Genomic DNA, 25,804 nt, shown 5'->3' with positions numbered 1-25,804 from the left:
ATGAGGGGAGTTTTTCCAAAAGGTTATACTTTGTGCTGTTCCGAAATTCATCTTCAAACTGAATGGGAAAAGAACAAAACATAGTCTATCAATCTACAGTAACTGAAAAGTGGGTTAGTACAACATGAGGTGTCTTCACATTTAATAAAGAAACACATGCCACATGATTTGCCAATCGGGAGAGAGCATACATTTATCAGCTTTAATTTGATAGGTTTGTGTCCCCTCACTGCTGTGTGTCATGCACTTCCAATTTCACTTGTTCAGTTTGTATAGCTCAGGGACCTTGAAAAATTGTTTGAGAACTACTGATCTGGGAATAAAAGTTCAATTTATAATTGTTAGAGTGCAGCTACAAGACAATAAAAATGTAAATGATACAGTAAGAATATCAAATCAACCTTTATTTATATAGCACATTTACAACAGCAATGCTGACCAAAGTGCTGAACAACAATTAAAAACAAAACAATGTAAAACATCAATTTCAGACAACAACAAGGTGAATACATTTACAAAAGCAAGGGATATGAGCAGATCAGAGCTATGTAGCCTACAATTAAAAGCAATAGAGAACAAATGTGTTTTGAGTAAGGACTTAAAAACGCCTATGGACTGGGCCGATCTGATGGGGAGAGGTAACAGGTTCCATTGCGTGGGACCTGCAGCTGCAAAGGCACGGTCACCTCTGCTCCTTTTATTAGTTGTGAGGGGCTCTAGCAGCATCTTGTCTGCTGACCTAAGGGCCCTGGTAGGGACATAGGGGTGAATTAGATCAGAGAGGTAAGATTGACAGGCCGTGAAGGGATTTAAAAACACATAAAAGAACTTTAAAATCAATTCTATATTTAATGGGGAGCCAATGGAGGGTGGCCAAGACTGGGGTGATATGGTCGCGTTTTCTAGTGCATGTGAGGAGGCATATAAAGAGGAGGCATATAAAGTAGTGCAACATCAACTGCAACATCAACTGTTTCAAAAATGTCAAAATACAAAATAACTTTACTGTAAATGAAACATCATTGTGATGAATTACATGGTATTGGATTGGCATAGACGGCCATACTCGCCAATAACGATACCAGTATTTTAGGCAGTACCGGCAGCTTTTCCAACAACTCTAGTCTAAATCTATGATCGCAGTCAGTATGTGACACGGCCGTGGGCCCTTTCATGGTGACCTTGTGTAAATCAGTAACTGTAATATTTAAGTCCAGTAAGCAGTACTTACTTAGATGTTTGAGTAGAACCGCCTGGTAGGCTACTCTTTACAAATGAAATGAACAAGTAAGACATTTTATACAGGAAATGTTTTCTTTATTGGTAGCTGTATACAAAATAAATGTTCACGTCACTGATGCGATGCGGATTCACTTCTCTAATCTCTCCTGGATAACTTTCAGAGTTCATTTGCACAATAAATGACATTTTTTCATCAACACAAAAACATTCTCTGCAAAATATAAGTAGGCTACATTCCACATGGTGAATATGAAAAATATTGTATATCTAAAAAAATAAAACAGTAATTTACTATCAAACAGTCAGTAGCATAACATTGTAATAAATAGCAAATACATAAATATAAATAGGTTTAACAAAATAAATAGTACAAATATACTGAGTGCTGATTTAAGGCAATTCAGGTTCAATTCAAGTTCAATCGCCAGATTTCTAAACTGAGATTAGGTGATGTTCTTTCACTCGATGAGGTCACCAATCATTCAATTCTTCGAAAACTGGGGGGGCAGTTAACACTAAAACTGTGTTAAACTGCCACAACAGAAATCAGTTAACAATAAATGTTTAAATAAATAACACTCTTAAAATCAACGGTGGTTGTAGTGTATTATTGTCACAGTGGCTGGTTCCTGTCGGCTGGACGGTGGCGGGCATCTCGTCTCTCCTTCTGCACCTCCTTCATGGAGAGGAAGCGCTGCCCGTCGATGAGGAACAGACGCTCGTGGCGGAGGATGGCGTGCGCCTTCATCTTTCTACTGTACTCGGTGTTTGGGCTGCTCAGGTCCGCGAGGAGCTGCTCCTCCTGGCTGGCGCTCAGCTCAACCACCTTCTCTGGGTGCTTCATCTGCGGAGATGAGGGGGCAGAAAGAGATGAGTTGTACGTTTTACAGTCATGACAACAAAATTGAGTTTGTTTCTCAAAACATTTAAGTCAATTGTACCTTTACAGCCTCTATGTTGGGTATGAAGTGTCATGTAGAGTATACATGTTGGGTGTGAATTTGTTGTGTTTGTATTTGTGTACTGTATATGTCCCTTTCTATGAAACGATAGGATGAAAAGAAAAAGGTGAGCCAGCCTGCCATCACTTTGCATCCCAGTCAGATATTCCATGATGTCGCTAAACCACGGCACTATTCTGCACGCTTGTCATGAAAGTCCCCAACTTAAAGCATGTTGAAGAACCATCATGGTGGTTGGTACGTCTTATTAGAAGCCTACATACTGCATGCTATCGTCTCAATAGTAGGCTATAGTCTACACCGCACACACTATAGAGCGGTAGGTTCCGTACGGAACCATTGTTTACTTAGATATGGAAGGATGACCTCCCACTTGGGTAATGACGCCCCCTGGCGATCATTCAGAGAAACTACTTCAGCTCCCGTACTAACGTAGGTAGGAAGGGCCTGTCACTCAAACCGGAGTGACCCGCCTCCAGGCTATATAAGCCCCCGGAGGCGGAAGTAACATCCTCTTAATACCACTCTCTGCCACATTCAGTGAAACAGAGGGGCATTACGTGGGAGGTCATCCTTCCATATCTAAGTAAACAATGGTTCCGTACGGAACCTACCGTTTACTGTCAATATTCCAGGATGACCTCCCACTTGGGATTCTTAAACTCCCCTCTAAGCCACAACCTACTCTCATACCCCCACACACCCCTCATACGGGTGAGCACAGCCCAAACGGGCGTGACCCATCACCCAGAAGGTCCCAGGCCCACCGGACCTGGGTGTGAAGGCATGAGAAAATAAGGAGAGACCCTGACAGACCGAAGTCCGCCTCATTCAACTAAATGAAAAGGACAAGTCCGCCTTATAAGTAAGACACACTATATAAGGAAAACACAGGGTCCCCCCAAAATACCCCAGGTGGCTACATGCCCACCTGTGGGAGGGGAAGATCCGACTCCTCTATGACGTAGAGGAGGCAACTGCACCCAGAACCGAATGCGCTAGCGAAGAGGATTCGATATCCAGGTGATAGTAGGCTGCAAAGGTAGAAGGCGAAGACCAATTCGCCGAAACACAAATCTCCTGAACGGAGACTCCCTTTGCCAGTGCCCACGAAGTAGCCACACCTCTAGTGCTATGGGCTTTAAGTGCCGCCGGCACTTCCACACCCGCACTAGAGTAAGCCAGCCTAATAGCATCCACGATCCACCTCGAAAGAGTGGGTCTAGACACCGGCTTTCTGACAAGAACATTGCCCATTTCCACGAAGAGCTGAGAAGAAGCTCTAGAACCAGCAGTCCTGTCACAGTAGGCCTTCAATGCCCTGACAGGACAAAGGCAATTCAGCCGTTCATCCTCCACCGAGACAAACGGAGGAGGATGAAAAGCCAGAAGAACAACAGGCTCCTTAGGAACCACCATGTTCTTAGGAACAAACTTAAGATGAGGCTTGAGCAACACCTTGAGATCATTGTTCATAAACTGCATGCACTCCGCAGACACCGAGAGAGCTTGCAGGTCACCAACTCTTTTAGCCGTGGCCAAAGCCAGCAAAAGAGCCGTCTTGAAACTCAAAAGTTTCAAAGGCATCCCTACAAGCGGCTCAAAGGGAGCCCGACATAGGCCCCCTAGAACCACCTGCAGATCCCAAACTGGGAACAAAGACCTAGTCACCGGCCTCAAACGTTCAACTCCTTGCATGAACTTGATGACCTCCGGGACTTTAGAAGGTGCCTTGCCCGCCACCCCCAGGTGACAGGCATTAATAGCCGCCAAATACCCCCTAAGGGTAGAAAATGCTAGACCACTTCTCAAGCGGTTCTGCATAAATTCCAGAATTTCCTGGGCTGACGCCACATGAGCCACCACAGGTGGAACACGCGACTCGCACCAGTCCTCAAAGGCATTCCACCTTCCATCATAAGACGCCCTCGTAGAGGGCGCCTTAGCACTCTGAATGGTATCAACCACTTCAGAAGAAAAACCGGCTGCCAGCAGGTTTAACCTTTCACGTGCCAAACCCACAGGTCTAGGACCTGCAGGCCTTGGTGGAAGATCTCCCCCCTGGCCTGACTCAACAGGTCCCTGCACTGAAGCAGCTGCCAACCCGGTTCGCAAAGGAGAGGGGCGATCGCCGATCTCCACGTGCCCTTGTAGGGAGCCACCAGGAGCATCTCCAGACCGAACCTCCTGACTCTCTCCAGAGTGGGTCGGATTAAGTCGAAGGGGGGAAACGCGTACAGTAGACCTCTCGGCCACGTGTGCGCTAAGGCGTCCAACCCCAAGGGAGGACTGCCCTTCACCGCGAAGAACAACGGACACTTCGTATTCTCCGCTGACGCAAACAGGTCCGCCACTGGCTGACCAAACTTGCGAAAAATCTGGCTCACCACCCTGGGGTGGAGAGACCAATCCTCGTAGCGAGGACCTCCCCTGGACAGGAGATCTGCTCCGCTGTTGAGGAGACCTGGGACGTGTGAGGCCCTGATCGACTTGAGGCGCGACAAGCACCAAACCGTCAATTCTCGAGCCAGACGGTCCAGTGGCAACGACGACAGGCCCCCCTGTTTGTTGACATAAAACATGGCCGTCGTATTGTCTGTCCTGACCAGGACGTGACAATGCAAAATCCAAGGCTCGAAATGCTTGAGCGCCAGGAGTATAGCCATCAACTCCAAATAGTTGATGTGACGACCCCTCATCTCCAGAGGCCAAAGCCCCTGCGTTGTGCGCCCCTCGAAAGTGGCTCCCCATCCACTGAGACTGGCGTCTGTCGTGATCGACTTGTGGGAAACCACCTCGCCAATCGAGACTCCGCTGGTGAGGAACCCCTCCACCAGCCACGGAGACAGGGCGATCGCGCAGGAAGGGGAAACCGTAACCTTCTTGTACTTCAAGGAGGGCGGGATCCCGAGGGATAACATCCATCTTTGAAAAGGTCTCATATGAAACCTGCCCAAACGCAACAGATGTACTGCGGAAGCCATCATTCCCGTCAGTACCATGCAACTCCTGTAAGTGACCTCCTGGCCCACTTGAAAGGAGTCGAGACATTCCCGAAACCTGTCCACCCTCTCCTCTGAGAGACGGGCCGACATGTCGGATGAGTCCAGAAGGACCCCAATGAATGTAAGACGACTTGCTGGAGTCAGCATGCTCTTGCCGTGGTTGACTATGAAACCTAAGGCCTTCAGGTGAGCCAAAACCACTTGTGTGTGACGCGCCACTTCGTGGGCGGAGCTCGCTGAAATCATCCAATCGTCGATGTACGTCGCCAACCTGACGCCCTGCCGTCTCAGCGGGGCGATGGCTGCTTCGGTCACTTTCACGAAAACCCTCGGGCTCAGTGACAGACCGAAAGGGAGTACTGTATACTCGTACAGGCGACCCTCGAAGGCGAACCGAAGGAATTTCCTGTGTGGGGGATAAATCTGGACGTGCTGATAAGCATCCTTCAGATCCACTGAACAGTGGAAATCCCCTTGCCTGACCGACCGTAACATGGTGGGTACTGTTAGCATCCTGAAAACGTACTTCTTCAGGTACACGTTTAGTGCCTTTAGGTCCAGGATGGGACGTAGCCCCCCCCCCTTTTTGGGCACCAGGAAATAACGGCTCCAAAATCCCATGCGGGATTGGGTCCTGTCCAGCTCCACTATAGCACCCTTGCTTAGCAATGAGCTGATCTCTTCTCTCAAAAGACTTGCTTTTAAACCACGTGCTCTGGTATGAATAACCCTGCTCGAAAGCGGGGGTATGTCTGCGAACTGTAACCTGTAACCCCTGGTTATCGTTCGAAATACCCAATGGCTCGGGTTGCATAACTTCCACTGGCGCGCACAGCGTGCTAGCGTGTTTTGAGCGAGAGAAACCCCACCACTGTGCTTCCGTGACGGCGGAGCTTTTTGGTGGCCGGACCGGAAGTGGGGAACCTGCGTATCCGTATCCGGAACGACCGGATGCGGAGCGCAAGGGTTCAATAGGCCGCATGGCGGAAACACCTTCTGGTTGTACCGCTTGACTAGCGGAGCTATTTTGCGGCGGGACCGGAAGTGGGGAACCTGCGTATCCGTATCCGGAACACCCGGATGCGGAGCGCAGGGGTTCAATAGGCCGCAAGGTGGGAACACCTTCCGATTGTACCGCTTGACTAGCGGAGCTCTTTTGCGGCCGGACCGGAAGCGGGGAGCTAGCGAATCCGTATCCGGTGAAACCGGAAGCGTTCGGTTTTGGCTCGATAGAGCGACAGGAAGAGCAAAGCGATTCGACTGATAAACAGACTCGCCCACAACTAAAGCATTCTCCCCTGACAGGAGAGGAACTTTTACGTTTAATACCTGCTCTAAGGCCTTTATGCTTGTCCCTTGACCCGGGCTCATAGTAGGCCGACAGAATTTCTGACTCAAGGTTAAATTCATAGCATCGCTCACGCGAGGGAAAAACCACTCGCGCGCATGAGGAACCATATAATTGTTTGACGTTAACATTACTGGTTGTTGATAAAACCTCTGACTGATTAAAGAGTCCTGACGGGACTCCATCATTCTTACAGGAGGCATGCATAAAGGATTCATATTGTCGACGCGAGGGATATCCCACTCGCGCGCTTGAGGAACCACATAATTGTTTGACATTAACATTACTGGTTTCTGATAAAACCTGTGATTGATTATCGAGTCCTGACAGGACTTCATCATTACTACAGGAGGCATGCACGATGGGGTCGTCTGTGCTAGTGCGAGAGAGTTGGACAGAGACAGACTTTGTTCTTTCAACATGTTTATTGCCGACACAGGAGGCATCAAAATTAACATTTTCATTTCCCCGACACGGGGTACCGAAAAACGCCCTCGTTTGGGGGGAGGGGGACCGAGAGACACCTCGGACCCCCGCCCCAGCACAATTCCCCTCTTCAGAGTGTCATTTGCGCTGTCCCCTACCGCGGCCACCGCGGTATGAAGACTGCTGCCTGCCATCCTTGGACGGGCGGCGCGGCTGAGCGCGCTCGGGAACCACAGCCTTGGTGCGGGGCCTGTCAGGCGCCCTGGCTGCAGAGGCTCCCCTGGAGGAAGACGAGTGCTTCTTAAAAGAAGCAGAGCGGCCCCTTTCCTTGGCGCGGGAGGAGCGGGACGTCCTCCTAGCTTGCTGCGGTTCATCTTGTGGCACTGTGGTGGACTCGACGATGTCCTTAGCCGCCTTGAAGAAGGTAACTCTACCCTGCAGCAGCTCCAAGCCCCCACCCATGAGGGTGGTGGGACTGTTCTCCATGTTTATGAGAGACTTGTACATCTCCCCGCGAGGACCTAGAGGCTTCTCGCCCACGTCCCTCTTAGGCTCGAGGTCGACATAGTCGAGCCAGCGGGCTCTCTCAGACTGGAGGTTGTAGTCCATGGACCTGCCCATCCACTTAACCGCATGCCAATTGACCTTCAGCATGATGTCAAATAGAGTGTTCAGTTCAGCTGTGTGCTCCCCCGTGGGCAGACCTTTGACCAGGTCCTTGGTGGAAGCGAGCAAGAGCTGGATCAGATTTAGGTCCTTAGCGGCCAGAGCAGCGGACCGGTAGGCGTTACGAGCCCTGTCCGACTGCAGCTTGTCCTCCAGGACAGTGAACCCCGGCGGGTTGGTGCCGACGGGGCCAACAAACGGCCCGTTTTTTGCCGTGCCTACATCTTTGTACTGGGGTCTGACGGAACTCAGAAAAGATTGTGCCAACAGGTGGTCCAGGTTAGGGCAGGTGGACATGCCTGCCTCCGCACCGCCCACCAAATCCAGCACAGAAAAAGGCAGCTTCCTGGGGTCTTTATGTGTCTTCCATGAGGAATGGAGGGCCTTGGTGAAACCTTTCACCAGCGGCAGCCTGGAGAGGACATACGGGGCGGGAACCGAAGGCTCCTGCCCGGGCATTTCATCATCATCCTCTGCCTCTTCAGAGGGGAGAGGAGGTGGCAACTCCTCTCCAACTCTGGCCAGAGCTCTCATGTAGACTGTGAGATGATCCAGCATTTCTGCTGCAGAATCGACGTCCTCTGCTCCCGCTTCACTCGCTTGACTGGCGGGTGGAGGGGCAGTGGTGCCTGAGGAGGCCTGGGAGCTCCCTGCGGCGTCCAGTTGACGTGCTGGAGCCGCAGGGGCATTACCTTTCACAGTGACCGTGAGTCGAGAACCCTCGTCCTCGACGGAGTCCTCCTCCTCCTCGGCCGTGTATCCAGAGTATTCAGAACCAGAACCCTCGCTCTGACCGGAGCTCAGGTCCGACTCTCGCCTGAAGGTCTGGACTGTTTTGGTGATGCTCACGTCGAGGGGGACGTCCCCGACGGTCACATCCAAGCGTTTCTTTTTGGGCACCGCGCCCGAAGGGGAAAAGGCTACCGGAGATTTCGTCTGGGTGTTAGCCTTCTTGGTCGCCTTCTTAGCGGCGACTTCACCAGACCCGCCAGCTCCAGTGACAGTGGAGCTAGCTGCGGTCGGTTGCGCGGCAGGCGGTGTCTCATGTAGCACGGCGCCATCTTGACTTGGAATGGCGCGCTGGTTGTCAATCGGATCTCCGGAAGGCAGCGCCGCACCTTGACCAACGGTGCGGGCCGCCTGGGGAAGGAAAGACTGGGCTGTGGGGTTGAGAGCAGTGGACCCACCTGGTGGAGCGCAGGCCCCGAGGCCTGCCCTGGCTAGGAAGAACCGGTGTATCAGTACATCGTGGTCGTAGGCCACGCAGCAGTCACAGAAAGGTCCTGCTCTCCCCTGAGGACTCAGTGCAGAGAAGGCGTGTGCAACGCCCATGCAGCCGACACAGAGATGGTGAAGATCCTGTCCGTCGATGAGTCCTGGACAGCCTGGACATTGCCTCGGCAGGAAGGCCAGAGGATCCATGGCGAAGCACTGTAGATAGAGTTAACCAGAAGCAGACGAGCTAACAAGCTAACGGCTAAGGCTAGGCCACGCTTGATTCGGGCAGGGCCTGAACAAGCGGTGAGCAGTGTAGCTAACGTTAACAATAGCAGACGAGCTAACAAGCTAACGGCTAATGCTATGCCACGCTTGCTTCGGCGGAGGCCTGAACAAGCAGTAATAATCCTTTGTTATAAAAGGAAATAACCGTCGATTTAGGACGGAACAAGAATAAGTATTCTTAAGTACGGGTTAATTCAACACTCGCCAGTGGGCGACTCCTAATGCCACCGCTTTAGGCTAATGCGCGAAGAATAATAATACAAAGGCTGAGTTTCAACTTATCTGAATGTGATATCGCAGAGAGTGAAAAGAGGATGTTACTTCCGCCTCCGGGGGCTTATATAGCCTGGAGGCGGGTCACTCCGGTTTGAGTGACAGGCCCTTCCTACCTACGTTAGTACGGGAGCTGAAGTAGTTTCTCTGAATGATCGCCAGGGGGCGTCATTACCCAAGTGGGAGGTCATCCTGGAATATTGACAGTAAACAGTGGTTCTAAAACGTTTTCATCTCAAAGACCCTCATATTGATATACTGTACAGTAATAGGTCACAGACCTAACCTTCATAAAACTATGCCTAAACCTAGTCTGAGCATAATCTAAACTTTAATTTTAAACTGTCAGATTTTTGCTTGTAAGAATTTAGTAACTTTTCGACAGATACATTGATTCAAACAGTCCACCAAGAAGAAACGCACACGCACCTTGTATTTGAGCAGTGAGGTCAGGAGGTCCCCATAGTCCCTGACATTGTGCAGGATGGGGTTTGTGGGGTACTGCTTCTGCACGTGTTTCAGAAGAACCTTGTATTTGAGCAGACCCTGGACCAGCTTCTTCAGACAGCTCTCCTGCAGAGCCAGAGAAAGACGGCGTGGGCCACGTCAGAAAACCATGGTTGGAAAACCTCAACATACAAGCATTATTGCATTTAACTTCATTTTTAGAAACAAAAGCGACAGGATATCAAACACGCTCACAGACACACATTAGACTCATCACTCCATGAATGAACAGTGTAAACAAGGAAAGACAAATGGCTTTGTGTAGCCCTTATGTGTCTGCATTATGATGTGTTTTTTGTTGTTGTTCATTATGGCATATTATTAAAATTGTTAGGCTATTGTTTTTTGTACATATGTTGGTCTTCTCTGAATAAATAAAGGTAAAAATAAGTGTTTTCCTTCTACTGGTCTATTTTCAAGTGAGCAGCACACAGCAAAAGTGGAAAAACACAAAACACACACCTTGCTGAAATCGGTGCTGCTATCGCAGCCTGGCGGGAATGAGGGGAGTTTTTCCAAAAGGTTATACTTTGTGCTGTTCCGAAATTCATCTTCAAACTGAATGGGAAAAGAACAAAACATAGTCTATCAATCTACAGTAACTGAAAAGTGGGTTAGTACAACATGAGGTGTCTTCACATTTAATAAAGAAACACATGCCACATGATTTGCCAATCGGGAGAGAGCATACATTTATCAGCTTTAATTTGATAGGTTTGTGTCCCCTCACTGCTGTGTGTCATGCACTTCCAATTTCACTTGTTCAGTTTGTAGATGTGTTCTCTCTCCTGACTGCACACAACTGGCATCCTGACCTGACAATGCATTTTCTGTAGGCCTAGGCCTATACTAAAAATCTGGAGAGACTGAGACCCCTGGTGCTAAACAAACATTATTTAATTTGATGCTATATTGTTGTAGATTAATTGAATACATTAGATTAGGACCACAATAGAAACAAGTCGGCCAGGACTATCCTTTTTGCCTCTGACTTTAATAAAGCATTCAATCAATCTCTATAGCAATTATTGCTGTCAGAATGCAGAGCTATTTAACATAACAAAAAACTCACTAGTAATACTGCACTTTTATTCAAGCTATGCCTCTAGCTGCAGTGCAGACAACTTTATTTGTATTTATTTTTTATTTTTTATCACCTGTTTCTGGTGGAGTGCGGTGGCACCAATCAGCTTCCCCCACATCGGAGAGGTGCTCAGCTCGTCAGGAGGGGTCCCCATCTCCTCGTCACCTGACGGTTCTTCGCCCCCCGCAGAGCGCACTGGCACCGGGCTCCCGCTCCCGGTAACCACGCACAGCAGCAGCAGCAGCACAAGGGCTGGCAGGAGTTCAAGCACGGAGAGCTGGGGGAAGTCTGCACAAGAGAGAAGAGAAAAGAATGAATGAATGGGAGAGGAAGAGACACGTGGAGCGCGCACAACTCACAAGACCAGCCCACTACTAGGCCTACACCACCAGTAAGAATGACAGAAATATGACGTTTACTCACTGTGTCTTGAGGAGGAAGGCATGTTGCGTTGCAGTGTGAGCCAACTGTTGAAATATGACTATTATGATGATGACCCAAGATGTTTCCTGCAGTTTCTCCAACCAGGCCAAAAGTTGCTCTGTTGATGAGTGAGTGCAGGTCCCATTTTATAGGTCTCCCTACCGGTATTCTTGTTTGTTTTTTCTCTCTCTCTCTTTGGAAGGGATTTCCCTTATTCCGTTGAATCCACCCTCCCCCCAAGTCTAATGTCGTCATAAGTTATTTGAGGAAATCCTTTGAGTAGGCGTATTTTGATTAGGCTACAATCAGATTTGTGCTTTACAATCAATTGAGTACAAGGCACCCCAATGCAAAGAAGCATAATAGCTTTCTTGTGGTCTTTATACTTTTAGTTGACCTTGTATCAGTGAACTGTACTGTACTTTTCCTTTGCAAACTTCTAATAAAGTATTCAATCAATCAATCAGTCAGTCAGGGTATAGGCCTACTCATTGATTGTCACTGTGGTGGCACACACTGTCCCACTAAACATATAGTAGGTCATTATTTATGAGTTAATTTATGAGACATATAGCTCAAACTCATCATTACTCATTAACACATCACATATAGCCTTCTATATCATGTGCAAATAATTTATACAGACTTCATCAGTCTACAGTATCATTTAGGAAAATATATGTGATCACAGTTATGGTCTCTTGCAGAATGTTACGAGACGTTTTTCCCTGTTTCTTTACTAATACCATATGGGCTGTGGCACGGTCTATAACATTTTCCTAGGAACACAGACACAACCAGGTCCCTTAATACAATACAAAAACGTCTAGTCCAAGGTTCTTCAACGTTTTCAGGCCAAGGACCCCTTAGCTGCCTGAGAGAGAGATTTCATTGATAGCTTCATAGACTTATTTGATATCACTATCCTCAGTCTATGTTAGATTCATGTCAATGAGTATTTTCTGACTTTCAATGTAAAACGATTATCCTATCAAACAGAGATTTGGCGAACCCCCTGTTGAAAACCCCTGGTCTAGTCTATGTGATGACCAAGCATGTCTAGCCTTAGCATGGCTTTCTGCATTCTAATTTTGATATAATAGTAATGGGTTGATATTAGGCCTATTGGCATTATTGGCAGTTTGCAACAACAACATAAATGCACAGGAAAGTACAGTTCAATACTGGTCTGCTAAGAGCAGAAGATTTTAAACCCAAGAAATCCTATGGCTTGTTGCCATTGGGGTCCTTTGTACTCAATTAATCGATTACTTTGATTACTTCATTGATTACTTCTCTATCTATGACGCCACCGGTCATGGGCTGTTCTGTGTAGCGCTTCAGTGGATATTGACCTCTCAGGTGTCAGACACATTCGCCTATGATTTTTTCGCCTACATGCATTTGGTCCTTTCGCATGGCACTTTCGCCGTGGAGGAGAGTCTTTTCACCTATCCTGTCTGGCCCATTCACCGCAGATGAAGAGCCATTTCGCCTGCCCTAGACTGTCCATGTTTGTATCATGACAGTGGTGTTACCTCCGCTATCCTATGCACCCCATAGAAATCACATTTATACAGATTAGAGCTATTGGAATCAGGTGCGTCCAAATAATTAAATGGGTTAGATAATCACCCGCGTCGGCAGGTTAGATACTAGCGACTTTAAGCTCGATGATTTTCGGGACGGCAACTCCAGGCAGACTACGGCTGCTATGACGTAATCGCCGTAGTGGTTAAAATGGTTAAGCAATAAGCCTATGCGGCAACGGGTTCCCACCCCTTTCACTGAACGCTTTGGTTCCCTTGGCGACGCGTACACGCAGCAGACAGAGTAGGCGCTACGTGGGAAGGGACTTTCTGCCGTAGTAGAGACGGCTGCGGCGATGGCAGGTTTATCTATCGAGCGCGGATCATTTCCGGTTACCGTTGTCATCTGCTGTTGCCGTAGCGTTGCTTAAGGTCGCTATTCAGGTCACGGTTACTGAGGTCACGGTTACTGAGGTTAGGGTTAGGGTTAGGTTTAGGCATAGTTTTACTGAGGTTAGGGTTAGGGTTAAGGTTAGGTTTTGGTGGTCGGACCAAAGCAATTTAAGGGTGTTCGACCTAAGGACAGACATGTTACCCTGTTTGACACCACTGTCACAGTCACTATAATATTTAAATGACAAAGGGATAATATGTAAACATAGACAGTCTGACTGCAGAATTGAGCATAGGCGAAATGGCTCTTCAACGGCGACGAAACGGCCAGACAGGTTAGGTGAAAACACTCCTCCACGGTGAAAGTGCCACGCGAAAAGACCAAATCCATGTAGGCGAAAAAATCATAAGCGAAAGTGCTGGTCGGCTGGTGACCATTGTCTCATGCCGCAGTCTGCACCTCATGTGGTCAGGAAGTGCAAAACATTGTTTTCTTTCTCAGAAAGGAGTTTGTCATACCGGAGATGGGAAAAGTACTCACATTCTTTACTTAAGTATAGGAGTACAGTTACTTGCTATAAAACTTAAAAGATTCCCACCAACCACATGTATTAAAACTGTCCCAGGATTCGTTTCCAAATTGTGATGAGACACTCAGACACTCAGCGATAACATTAACAACTGTAATGAGTGTAATGTTTGGAGTGATGGCCACGGTGTCAACGAAGGGACGTCCTGTGTTTGTTCTGCTAATCTAAATGAATCATGGTTTGCACTTTAAAATCCTTTTACCATTTTTTTCCCCCAAAAGGGAGTATTCATGGAAAACTATTCTCACATAGCCAGACATTTCGACCTCTCTGTCCAGCTCGACCTAATAGGCGGAGTGGGTAGAGATTATTCATGGCAAATTGTTCGACCCCGAGTCCTGACTAGTCTCGCATTAACCTCGCCCACCAGGTGTTCGTTCACAACTGGCCGTTTGGTTTCCGCCTAAGGGCTCAAACACACTGTACGACTTTGCGTGGTCGGCGAGTCATTAGTCTCGCGTGGCCAGACTGTTGCCTCCACGATTTGGTCAAATGCTCCCGGCATTCGAAGATTGTGGAATAGTTGTCTGGCTACGCGAGACTAGCGAGTCATCAAATCATTTTATTACCCGGCCTGTTTGGATTCTTGATTCTGATTGGTCGAGCGCTGAAATCAGAGGTCTGTTATTTCTGATAGCAGACCGCTCGGCTCAATAACAGACCGATGGCTAATCAAAGACTCAGAGCACCTGCTGCAGTCAAGCTGCGCTGCATGAATTTAATGCCGTATCCAAAATGTCAGCCATGTAAACAACCACACAGCGACATTTAGAACTAAACGTTGCTCTCAAGAATGTTTTTAAAAATATTTTAAGCGAGAAATAGACGACGTAGTATCAGAAAATGGATTCTATCTAATCAGCACTTCCTTGTTTTCCAAGGCGCCCAGCGCAACACTTGTGGGACACTTCCAGCCGTCTGTAAACAAGGAAATACTTTGTTTTGTTTTTAGTTTTCAGTCAAATTATTAATTTTATTTAGTAGCCGGGTAATAAGCGGGATAAATACTGGCTCCTTGGGGGTTGTTCATATATAACATCCCTTCGAACTGATAACTCCCCTCGGCTGGCGCCTCGGGGAGTTATCAGTCTGTCGGGATGTTATATATGAACAACCCCCGCGGAGCCAGTATTTATCCCTTACATAGTATTTCACACTGCACGAGTGACGTTCTTGAAATCGTCTCGTTGTGGTTTTCGCCGACAAGATTGATCACCGACAGATCACCGACAAGGGGTCACACACGGCCAGATATTTCACCAGGATGTAGCCTTACATTAAGACCATCCTGCCGAAACTTCCGCATTGTGACGTTGGGGCAACGGCAGTAAGGCTCTACACGTGCACAAATGCGAAATATAGCACTCTGTAGAAGTTCTGCAACATGTATGCAGAAAGCCTTGTTTTAATGTATTAGTCCGTATTTTTTAATAAAATTAGTTTTTTATTTTGAAAATTTTAAAACTGATTCCGGTGGATAGTTCCGGCAAATTGTAGTCCTTTGAGCACTACAACAGGACGTGTTGTGGTTTCCGCTCCAGACCGGTTACACTTACAACCCCGAAAAGTGACATGATCCCAGGTTCGTCTCGCATAGTCAGACATTTCGACCGCTCTGCCTAGCTCGGCCTAAGTAGGCGGATTGGGTAGAGATCTCAGAAAGTCTGTCTATGCGAGACTTTCTAATCTGTGATTTTCTATTAGAGAACAATTCACTAAGTGAATAAACAATCAAACAAACTGGCCCTTGAGATTGTGCCCGAAAACTGCCAAACCGGTTAGAGCAGAAAGTAGTAGGTCTTACCGACTTGTCAGACAGGTCGTGGGCATGGTCGGCAAAACTGCAATCGCGGCTCTACACGTGCACAAATGCGAAATATAGCACTCCGACTCCGTAGAAGTTCTGCAACATGTAAGTGTGTGTCGATTCCAAATCGATCATCACTGGTTTGGTCAAACATGGCTCCACTTATCATGTGACGTTCATCCATTCCCCCATTCGCTCATACAAGGACACACATGACGTATGTGTATAGACGCATTTCTGGTCCACGTTACACTGATAAAAACCTAGATTCGCGTGCAGGTCGGTACCGAATGAGCCAATGAAACCAGCGCTCCCCAAAACAACAGGTTTCCCAGCCACCAAGAGGCGCTGTTGCAACTAACATTGTAGCAGAAGAGAAAAAGCAGTGACACTTGTTAAAAACAATTTTTATTTAAAAATATTGACTTCGACAGGTAGCCTGACGGAAGTTTCGGCAGGAGGATCTTAATGTAAGGCTAACCAGGATGCATCCCCGATACATAGCCAATATTATTCTAATTGTGCACGAGAGTGGGCGCTATAATGATTTTCCTCTCTCGCTAGAAACGTTCGGGAAGCTGTCAGCGAGCGCTGGAATCGCGCACGGATCTTCTCGCAGTGCTTTTCACACACAGCGAGTAAAACCCCGGCAAGCAAAGCCCGATCTTGTGGCAGATCGCCGTTTTTGACCAAAATTGGTCAGCGACAGCATAATCGGCTCAAATAGTCGGGCAGTGTGTTCGAGCCCTAAAGTGTGGAAACCACTAGAAGAAGCGGTGTCGCTTTGATTTGGTTCCCCCTGTTTGTTTCCCCAATCCCGATTCCCTATTAAAATGCTGGAGTAGCCTAGTGTAGTCTTGCCGGTCTCTACGAGTTGGACTAAAAAAGCAAAACTACTCCGCATCAAGGAGTTTATTTGGTAGGCCCCTAAAAGTACGGTATGTCCTTGAGTGCATGGGAATTATTTTGGGTTAAAACTGTTTCCGGTGGATAGTTCCGGCATATTGTAGTCCTTTGAGTACTATACAACATAAAGTCTGGCTATGCGAGACTTTCTAATCTGTGATTTTCTATTAGAGAACAATTCACTAAGTGAATAAACAATCAAACAAACTGGCCCTTGAGATTGTGGCCGAAAACTGCCAAACCGGTTAGAGCAGAAAGTAGTAGGCCATTGGGGTGACTGTTTGTAATGGTGACCTGTGAATGGAGAGAGACCAATTAGGTGAAACGTGAGGATTTCGCAAGAACTTTGTGTTCACAGAAGCCATATATTCCATAGGTCATAGATTCAGGGACTCATGCACTATTAGCCCACTATTAGCCCCATTTAGAACCGCTATTAGCTCCGAGATGAGGTCCTAAGGCTCCATACTGGCAGCTGTAAAAATCCGTCCACATGCAGTGAGGTTCACCTTTTTCGCAACATCTAAAAAGTAAACGTAGTCCCAGACACCTGGGTTTTGAAAAAACTAAATTGCTTATTTAGTCAGCCTGTGCCATGTTTTCCCATTCAACCGGAAGAACCGACGGCAGGTGCCAGTACTGATCCCGATTCAGCTACAATGACAAAACATGGCACAGGTAGCCTGGTTCTCAATCTGGCTAGCCATCGTCACGAAAAGGGACCGCCCACTTGTCCCTTTTAGCCATCATTGACTCTTGTCTCGAGAGGTTGCCTGGTTCCAGACCCTGAATCGCTAGCCACGGCCCTTTAAAATGTTGTTTCGGTGATGAGTGTCAGGCTATGGCACAGGCTGACTAAATAAGCGATTTTCACCGTTTTATCAACTCCCGGGCTAAAGCAGTAAGCACTATATGCATTTGTGAGCTCCCAATTAAGGGTAAGTTGGCATAGCCTGGGGCCAGCCTATATACTAATGCAGCTAACTAACTGCAGTATAGATCCCCTCCTTGTTTTAACATGGGTGGGGATGTCTAGCTGAGCTAGGCTAAAGTTGGCATAGTTACTAATGCAAGAATGGTTTGATCACTTCATCTAACATGACACCACTAGTCATGGAGCAGTTCTGTGTAGAGAGCTTGCTGTGGACATTGTCTCATTCAGTAGCGCAGTGGTCACCTCAGCATGTGGTCAGGAAGTCTTCTTTCTCAGAAAGGAGCTTGTCATAGTTTCAATTCACTAAAATGAATCAATGAAAGTATCATGGGGAAAAAAAAACGTATTGTCAAACAGGATATTTGGCCACTTTCACTTTTTAATCTATTGTGAAATCTTTGCAATTTGGTGGTAGTCTGGTACCTTGAAAAGAAATCCCATTGGTCTACATTCCGGAATCAAATGCAGTACAACAGTACAGTTCTCAAATGCAAATCATTTTCAATTCAATCATTTGTTGAATGCACTTGTGGATGCACTCATTTAATGTTTGTCTGGCAGACATGGTCTAAAGGTTTATCAATGAGAGTGCCCTCAGGACTCTTGCTGGAGCCCTCATTCAGTCCCTCTATGACTACGCCTGCACCTCCTGGTACTCCAACACCAAAAAACCATTAAAGACAAAACTGCAAACTTCCCAAAACAAACTGATTCGACTACTTCTTAAGCTGGGGCCCTTGACCCACGTTTCTCCCGCTCACTTTGCTAGCCTAGGGTGGCTAAATGTAGACAACAGGGTTAAACAACTAAAAATGGGTCTGACATTCAAAATAGTCAATGCAAATCGGCCCTCAACTCCCACAGTACCAGCATATCTGATCAAACACCTCCAAAAAGTTAGCGACACCCACAGCTACAACACCAGAGGGAGCGCAAATAATGATCTTATAATACAAACTCACAGCACTAATATGGGTAAATTCTCCTTTTACAATACTGCCACACAAATGTGGAATTCCCTGACTATTTCCCTTAAGACAAGTAGCTCGCTGGGCTCCTTCAAGGCTGCTCTGAAAATCCACCTATCAGGAGGCCAGAGGTGAAGGTAAACACCTTTCCCCCACTGATTATACTTTTATTTGCATTGAATTTTGTTGGTATATTGTACCAATGTTGTTCATTATTGCTTGAAATGTGTTATTGTTACTTATTTGTAATGAATTGTGTATTATGGACTTCCAATGTAAACAAAGCCGTAAAAGGTCTTATTTGGAATGTTCCTTTTTGGCACTGGATGTGAAACCGGCCGGGGCTGCTCGGCATGGAAATATGTTGCATGTACCTTGTCTTGTTTTTCAAAAGATTGCCAAATAAATGATTCAATCAATCAATCAAAAGGTATTAGAGAGGATATAGCCTACCGTTACCTATTTGGTTATCTCTGATACAAATTTCTCATTTACTATCCCCCAGTTCACACTTTATCAACCACAGATATGCGTCTGTTTAACAGGAGAGTCTACTTTGAACTACCCATTAATGCAAGGCCTCTGTCACCATCTGATCTGCTGTTTACAACATCATCCTTGCAGAAATCTGCTACTCTACTATGGAATCAATACATACCGGTATATCAGATGGCAGATATATCCTTCGTTCACCAGGGTCCTCACTCCTCGGAAATATCCATGCATTTTAAATGGAACTTTATGCAGTCAAAAACTGTCAGTTCAATATAGGGCTTTGAATAATTGAATGGGAATAAAGTAGAAATGCCGTAGCATTAACATAAGGGGAAATAAATAAATACAAAATCTAGTACCAAATACTGATGAAGAATATCTAAAATGTATCCTCCCAGTACATGTTTTCTGAGAGATGTTGATAACTAAGATTTATTTTACCTTAATTAAAAGCTCTGAGTCAGAGTTACTTTGAAAAGTAAAAGACACAAAGCCAAATATGAGGAGATAAGTCGGTTTATTTACGAGAATGCATTCTGAGAGATACAGAGAAAAATAACAGTTTTCATACAAGAATTAAGACTCCCCTCAAAGGAGGGAGTGAGAGAGACATCGTTATAGAGAAAAGAGCTCTGGTGACGACGTGTACTTTCTGTACCAGGCACCTGGGTAGCACAAGGTTGCAATAATATGATCTGTCTCATCTCAAGATGATGAACTCAGTTTAGGTTTAAGGTCTTTCTGAGTTTTAGGTTCACGCTATTGGAAACAACAAAAATACAAAGAGCTATCTTTAATGACAAGACAAATGTCAATGCTTTAAACATACAAATGATTAATAGAAGCATGCTATAAAAACCTCTTTATCAGATGTCAGAAGTTGGGACGACCTTCACCTGTCCTCCTCACTGTTTAGAGTGAGGAGAACCATTAAGCCAAGAGCTGACATGAAAATTAAGCTTTAAGTTTTTTATCTTTTGCCAAAAGCCCAAATTAACGTAAAGAAATAACGCAATGGATGAAAACCTATCCCTTCTACTGGGACTGGGACACATGTTCTGGTCATGCCAAGATTTAGCAGATACTTGTGGATCTATTTTTCAAAACCTTCTCGTTTGTACTATGGCGATCAACCCCAACCTACACTATACGCTGCATTTTTTGGGGTACTTTCCACTGAATGCAAGCCTACAGATGCGTCATTCACTTGACACAGCATTTGCTTCACTTATACCTTGATGTCTCATTCTCTCTAAAAGGAAATTTGCAACACCACCTTCCTTCTTTCACCGGGCTGAGGAGATGATGTAAAGAGAGATGCATATGACACTGTGTCTTTCATGACGCTGCATGTGTGCTTGAATCCTAGGCCGGTGGACTTGGGTCTATCCCTTCTCTACGTACGGTTATGGTCAACATTACAATGATTACCACAGTGTTTATGTAATGTAATATACGTAGGCTCTGATGCACGTTGGTTCGAGTCCCGATCCCGACAGCCTTTGCTGTATGTCACTCCCTGTCTCTCTCTGTTTCCTGCCTACATATTGTACTTTCAATAAAGGCAAAAAGATCCCCCCCCCCCCTGCACCAAACATGACACACGTGCATATCTAGAGTATATCTATAGACGTCAGTTATCTCCATACATGGAGTTCCGTGTTCATACGGTCACTCATACATACATACACAAAGCGGCAAAGCCAGACGTAGGAGCAGTTAGCACCGCTCAAAAAGTTGTAAAATATAAAAGAACGTGCCTTTAAGTCATCATCAACTGAACAAAAAGAGGAAGCCCAACAGAAGAATAGTCAGCGTGTGTATGTTTCTTTTTCGCCCACATCCTTTCCATGTTCTTTGAATTCTCACTTGTACTTACCAAGAAGAACCACGTTTGTTTCCTTTCATCAGTTTAGAACAAGTTGACAAGATGTGCACGTTGGCAAGAAAGGTTGCACTGCTGTCACAGCATGCACGTCCCGATCCCTGGTGCAACAGCAGTCACAAACCAAGCTTTCAATTACTTATGCAGCCGAGTAAAGAAACTTTACTCGTAACTGTAACTGTACTTCAGTAACATTTTCAGGTACTTTTCCTTTACTGTCGTATTTCCAATTTTCAACATACTTTTACTTCTACTCCACTACATCTCAGAGGCAAATATGGTACTTTTACCCCTCTACAATGATTTGCAAACATTTCAGTCATGTCTATTTCAAAATAGCCATTGTGAGCATGTAGATCTGCTATTTCCAAAATATTTGTATACATTTGGAAACATATGAAAAGGTATATTGTGCTTTTACTTTTAGTACTTAAGTATATTTTGCGCCAATACTTTTGTACTTTTGAATTCCGGGCTTTTACTTGTATCAGAGTAGTTCTACTTTGATACTTTTACTTAATTAAAACAGTTGAGTACTTTTTCCACCACTGTTCATATATGTGTTCTGGACAGTGGTTCTGTTTGAACCACTTTACATACAGCATACATCGGCTAATTGAAGATTGCTCATCTACAAGCTCACAGTGTTTTTTTTTAATACATTTTAATTGTGTCCAATCTGTGTGCTAGAGTATGTTAATTCAATCTAACTTTTGGGGTGGTTGTATTGTGTTTAGTCTCCCTGATCTTCTATTGAGACATTCCTGCTTTGAGTAAATGAGGAAGTGATCCGTGCGCGGTGGAAAACGAGTGATAAATCATAGCGATTTTATTGATGAGTTCTTTTTCCATCTACCTCTAATCTCTCCACCAAAAACAACAGATCTACAAGCTACAAGCTTGTAGATCGGCTATTTTTGGTGAAACTTCCCCCCAGAAAAGGGATGCTGGGGTTCAAGTGGTTAAACGTCAAGCATAAAAGTTATTTTCAATCTGTTCTAATGGAAACTCATATTACTCTGTGACATACCGTATCTCAGGTGGAAACCCATGCATTCATGGTCTGGAGAGGGCACTTTTTACAGGCGGATAAAGGGGCAGGGGCTCAAGCCCCCTTTGATGTCTATGTGTGCACATGCCTGAATACAGGGGTGCCCTGAGTAAAAAAAAAAAGAAAAAAACATTTGAAAACCCCTGGTCTATTCTACTGACCTTGACGCGCCAGTCCCGGACAGATACTGGGAGCTTCTGATTCTGGTTGGTTTAGGAGACAGCATGGACATTGTGAGAGTGATGGACAAGAAGAAAGAAAGGAACAACAGTTATATGTTAATTAAAAGCCATAAAATAAATTGCGAGCTTGTAGATCGGCTATTTTCAGCATGCAACCAAATGTAAAATCAGGCATTATGGCACGCCAAAATATTTATTTTGTCCACAAAAATCATATGATATTTATTCGACTAAAACTAGTCTAAAACTAAAACATTCCAGATGACAAAAAAGTGACTAAAACTAAATGGAACTTTATTCAAATGACTATGAATAAAAGTTTGCTGTCAAAATCAACACTACCTGGCACAAAGTATTTTTGGATGGGGGCACCTGGCCAAATAATACATATTCATTTTAGGGGTCTTTGGCAATGAAAGAACCACTGCAGTAGTAGCTGATGACCTTGCTGAGCAGCCGGTTCTTACAGATGGTACATTTCCCCTTGTTTCCTCCCAACATGAATTCCTGGACCTCCACCACGCTGGCCCCGGTGGTCTGCAACCTCACCACGTCAAAGCCCTCCCCGACCAGGTTGTGACCGGGGACAAACTCAGTCTGCTTACACTCCTCCACGGAGCCTGTGTGGCAGCCCAGAGACCCAGGCAGGAAGAAGAGGAGGAGGAGGAGGAGGAGGAGGGGGAGAGGGTGGCGTTGGTGCTTTGTGTTGAGCTGGGAAAAAACTACAAGACAAAAGGAAATGCCTGAAGAGCAGTGGTGGAAAAAGGACTCACATTTTTTACTTAAGTGAGTCAAAATTGTACGGTACTTGAGTAAATGTTCTTACTTACTTTACACCACTGAAAACCAATACAAAAGGAATGCCTGAAGAGTTGGTGTGAAGTAAGAAAGAGTCGTCCTCACCAAGGTTAATATAGTTTTGCAGTTTTTCATCAGTTTGACAAGCAAGCGGTGAATTCTCTAAGAAGTGTTGAATGCAAGAAATTATTATTGGAATCACAATCAAAGGAAATGATGAAATGGAATAAAATAAGACAAAATAAAGTCAGACTCAAGGTGTGTTGTGACTCACCACCACCAATAGAGGGCTTGGCTCTGTCAAGGATGATGAGTTTGACAGAGATGGCAGGTGCCAGTCTGTTGATGGAGAATCCAGTGGAGATAAAGACCTGAAGATGGCTTTATGTACAACATGAAGAGGAGGTCTCTCTCTCTCTCTCTCTCTCTCTCTCTCTCTCTCTCTCTTTCTCTCTTTCTCTCTTTCTCTCTTCTCTCTCTCTCTCTCTCTCTCTCTCTCTCTCTCTCTCTCTCTCTCTCTCGCACGCACGCACGCGCGCGCGCACGCACGCACGCAACACACACAACTCAGTGGCTGAACACTGCTCCTAGGATTTTAATAGATTGATTGAATTGATTGAATATTTTATTAATAGTTTGCAAATAGTACAGAGGTACATGATAACACAAAAGGCCCAGAGGTTCTTGTTTCCATTGTGGTTGCTATGTATTCAATTCATCAAGACATATAGACAAATGTGAGGATGAGTATACTCACTGATAGGGATCAGTAAAGTATAACTTCACTCATGTAAACATCAGAGCTGAAGATGAACTGTCCTAATGTCCAGCCAGCCTATGAGCAAGAATATCTAATATATCTTATAAATGTAACAATATTCCATAAAATGTACAGTATATACCGTATAGCAAGTGCTATAGGATAGGCGCTATAAAGCACCGAAAGAAGTTCCCCTACATTACGAGCCAAAGAATCCCTTTTAGTGCTAATTAGCAGCATTTGTGTTTAGTGTGAGATAGCATTTTTGTTTAGTGTGAGATATGATCTACTGGACAACACATTTCAACATAAAGTTGGTGATGAAATTTACCACTTGTCAGTTTGTCATGCTTCTCTCTTTTATATCTTTACAGTTTCCTCCCAGAGTGAAAAAAGCAATTTGTGTCAAAATATGAGATAGTTTTATAAGCCTGTGCAATACAGATCGATGGATTAAAGGCCCAGTTCACCTCTGGGACAACCAGATCTTATTTTATTGTTGCTTGGGACAAGATCAACACAATCCTGAGTTATTTTTTTGAATGATGCATTTTGCATCATATGATGCATCATCCTGCATCATAAGATGCAAAATGCATCATCATTCATGCTGAAATACTAAAATATCTCAAAACACAGATTGAACACAAAAAATAACTCAGGATATCCCAGAGGTGAACTGGGCCTTTAATGTGGGCCTGGCTGTCTCCCACTCCTGCTTCCAAGATGGCCCAACCACCTGTCACCTGTGCCTGATTGTAGGGATGGCACTTGAGTCTGTTTGGAGGCACGCTGTCGCTGCTGTCATTGTGGTGTCATGAATCTTCTATATAGGCATGCAAATAGACAGACACTATAACAACAATAGTTACACTCACAGGTTCAGAGTGTATAGAAAGAAGTGTTGAGCAGTCATTATTTGGAAACAGGAGCTGATGACTTAGTGGCGGGGGTCCGCCGCTAGGTGGCGCCCTACGCAAGGCTGTCTCCGCGCCGCCGAGGCAGATGCGTGGGTACCGGCCCCGGCTCTCCCAGTCGCTCCTAGCCCGAGTTACACCATTTTATGTGCGCTGCAGTGGGGGCGTGAGCACTTTAGCATCCGTTCTGGAGCACCAGGACTCTGTGGTCCCCGGGAATTCCCCATGAGAAGCCCCGTTGGGGTGGTCATTTGGTCATTTTTGCACTTTTTGGCGGCAGCGCCAGGGGGTCCCTGGGGGTCCCTGGAGCTCCGGGGTGAAGGTTGTGGTTTGGCAGGCAAGGAGTGTGTGTGCAAAGTTTAGCATGGATTGGGGCAATGGTGGCGGAGATATGAGTAGAGGAAAAGTGTGACGTGACGGACAGACAGACAGACTGACTGACTGACTGACTGAAAGACTGACAAACTGACAGACAGCCGGTGGAGGTTTTGATAGTAACTGCGACCTGACGGTCGCAATCAAAAAATAAATAATCTGTACATTGAAACTACAAACTAGGATGCCAGGTCAACAAATGAACCTGGCATCTGTCATATAACATGCTCTTAATTACATTTTAACCTTTACATAAGCCTGCAAGGTCGTCAAGGAAGGCTATGGCAAGTGCTATGGGCTTTAGATGGAGTCTGAAGAGGCGAGTCCTCAGATTACGGGGGAAGAAAATAACCTCCTTTAGATTTCTCCCACGCCAGACAGCAAAAGCATGGTCACCCATGAGCCTGAGTTTAGTTTGTGGGACAGCTAAGGACACCCAAGTCAGTGACCTGGGTGTAGGAAGAGGTGAAAAGGTTAGCAATGTAGACTATGCATGCTAATTCTTGCCATATGGGTGGAGCGTTGTACAGGGAGAAGTATGACTAAGTAATAACTTAGTCATACTTCTCTCTTTTTTTAATCTTTTATCGTTGTCAGTTTCCTCCCATATAGTGCAAGTATCAAAATGAGATAGTTTCATAAGATTAATATGGTTTGCAAAAAAGACCGGAGGGGTTTGGTCCCATACCATGCTGCAGGGGTCCTTTAGTTTTCCCAATCAGAGCAAATGACCCTTACTGGTTTATGACCTCAGAATTATATACACTCTATTATA

Source organism: Nannobrachium achirus (genome assembly GCF_963921795.1).
Source record: "Nannobrachium achirus genome assembly, chromosome: 21".
In the NCBI taxonomy this organism is placed as follows: Eukaryota; Metazoa; Chordata; class Actinopteri; order Myctophiformes; family Myctophidae; genus Nannobrachium; species Nannobrachium achirus.
This window is presented reverse-complemented; position numbering follows the sequence as displayed.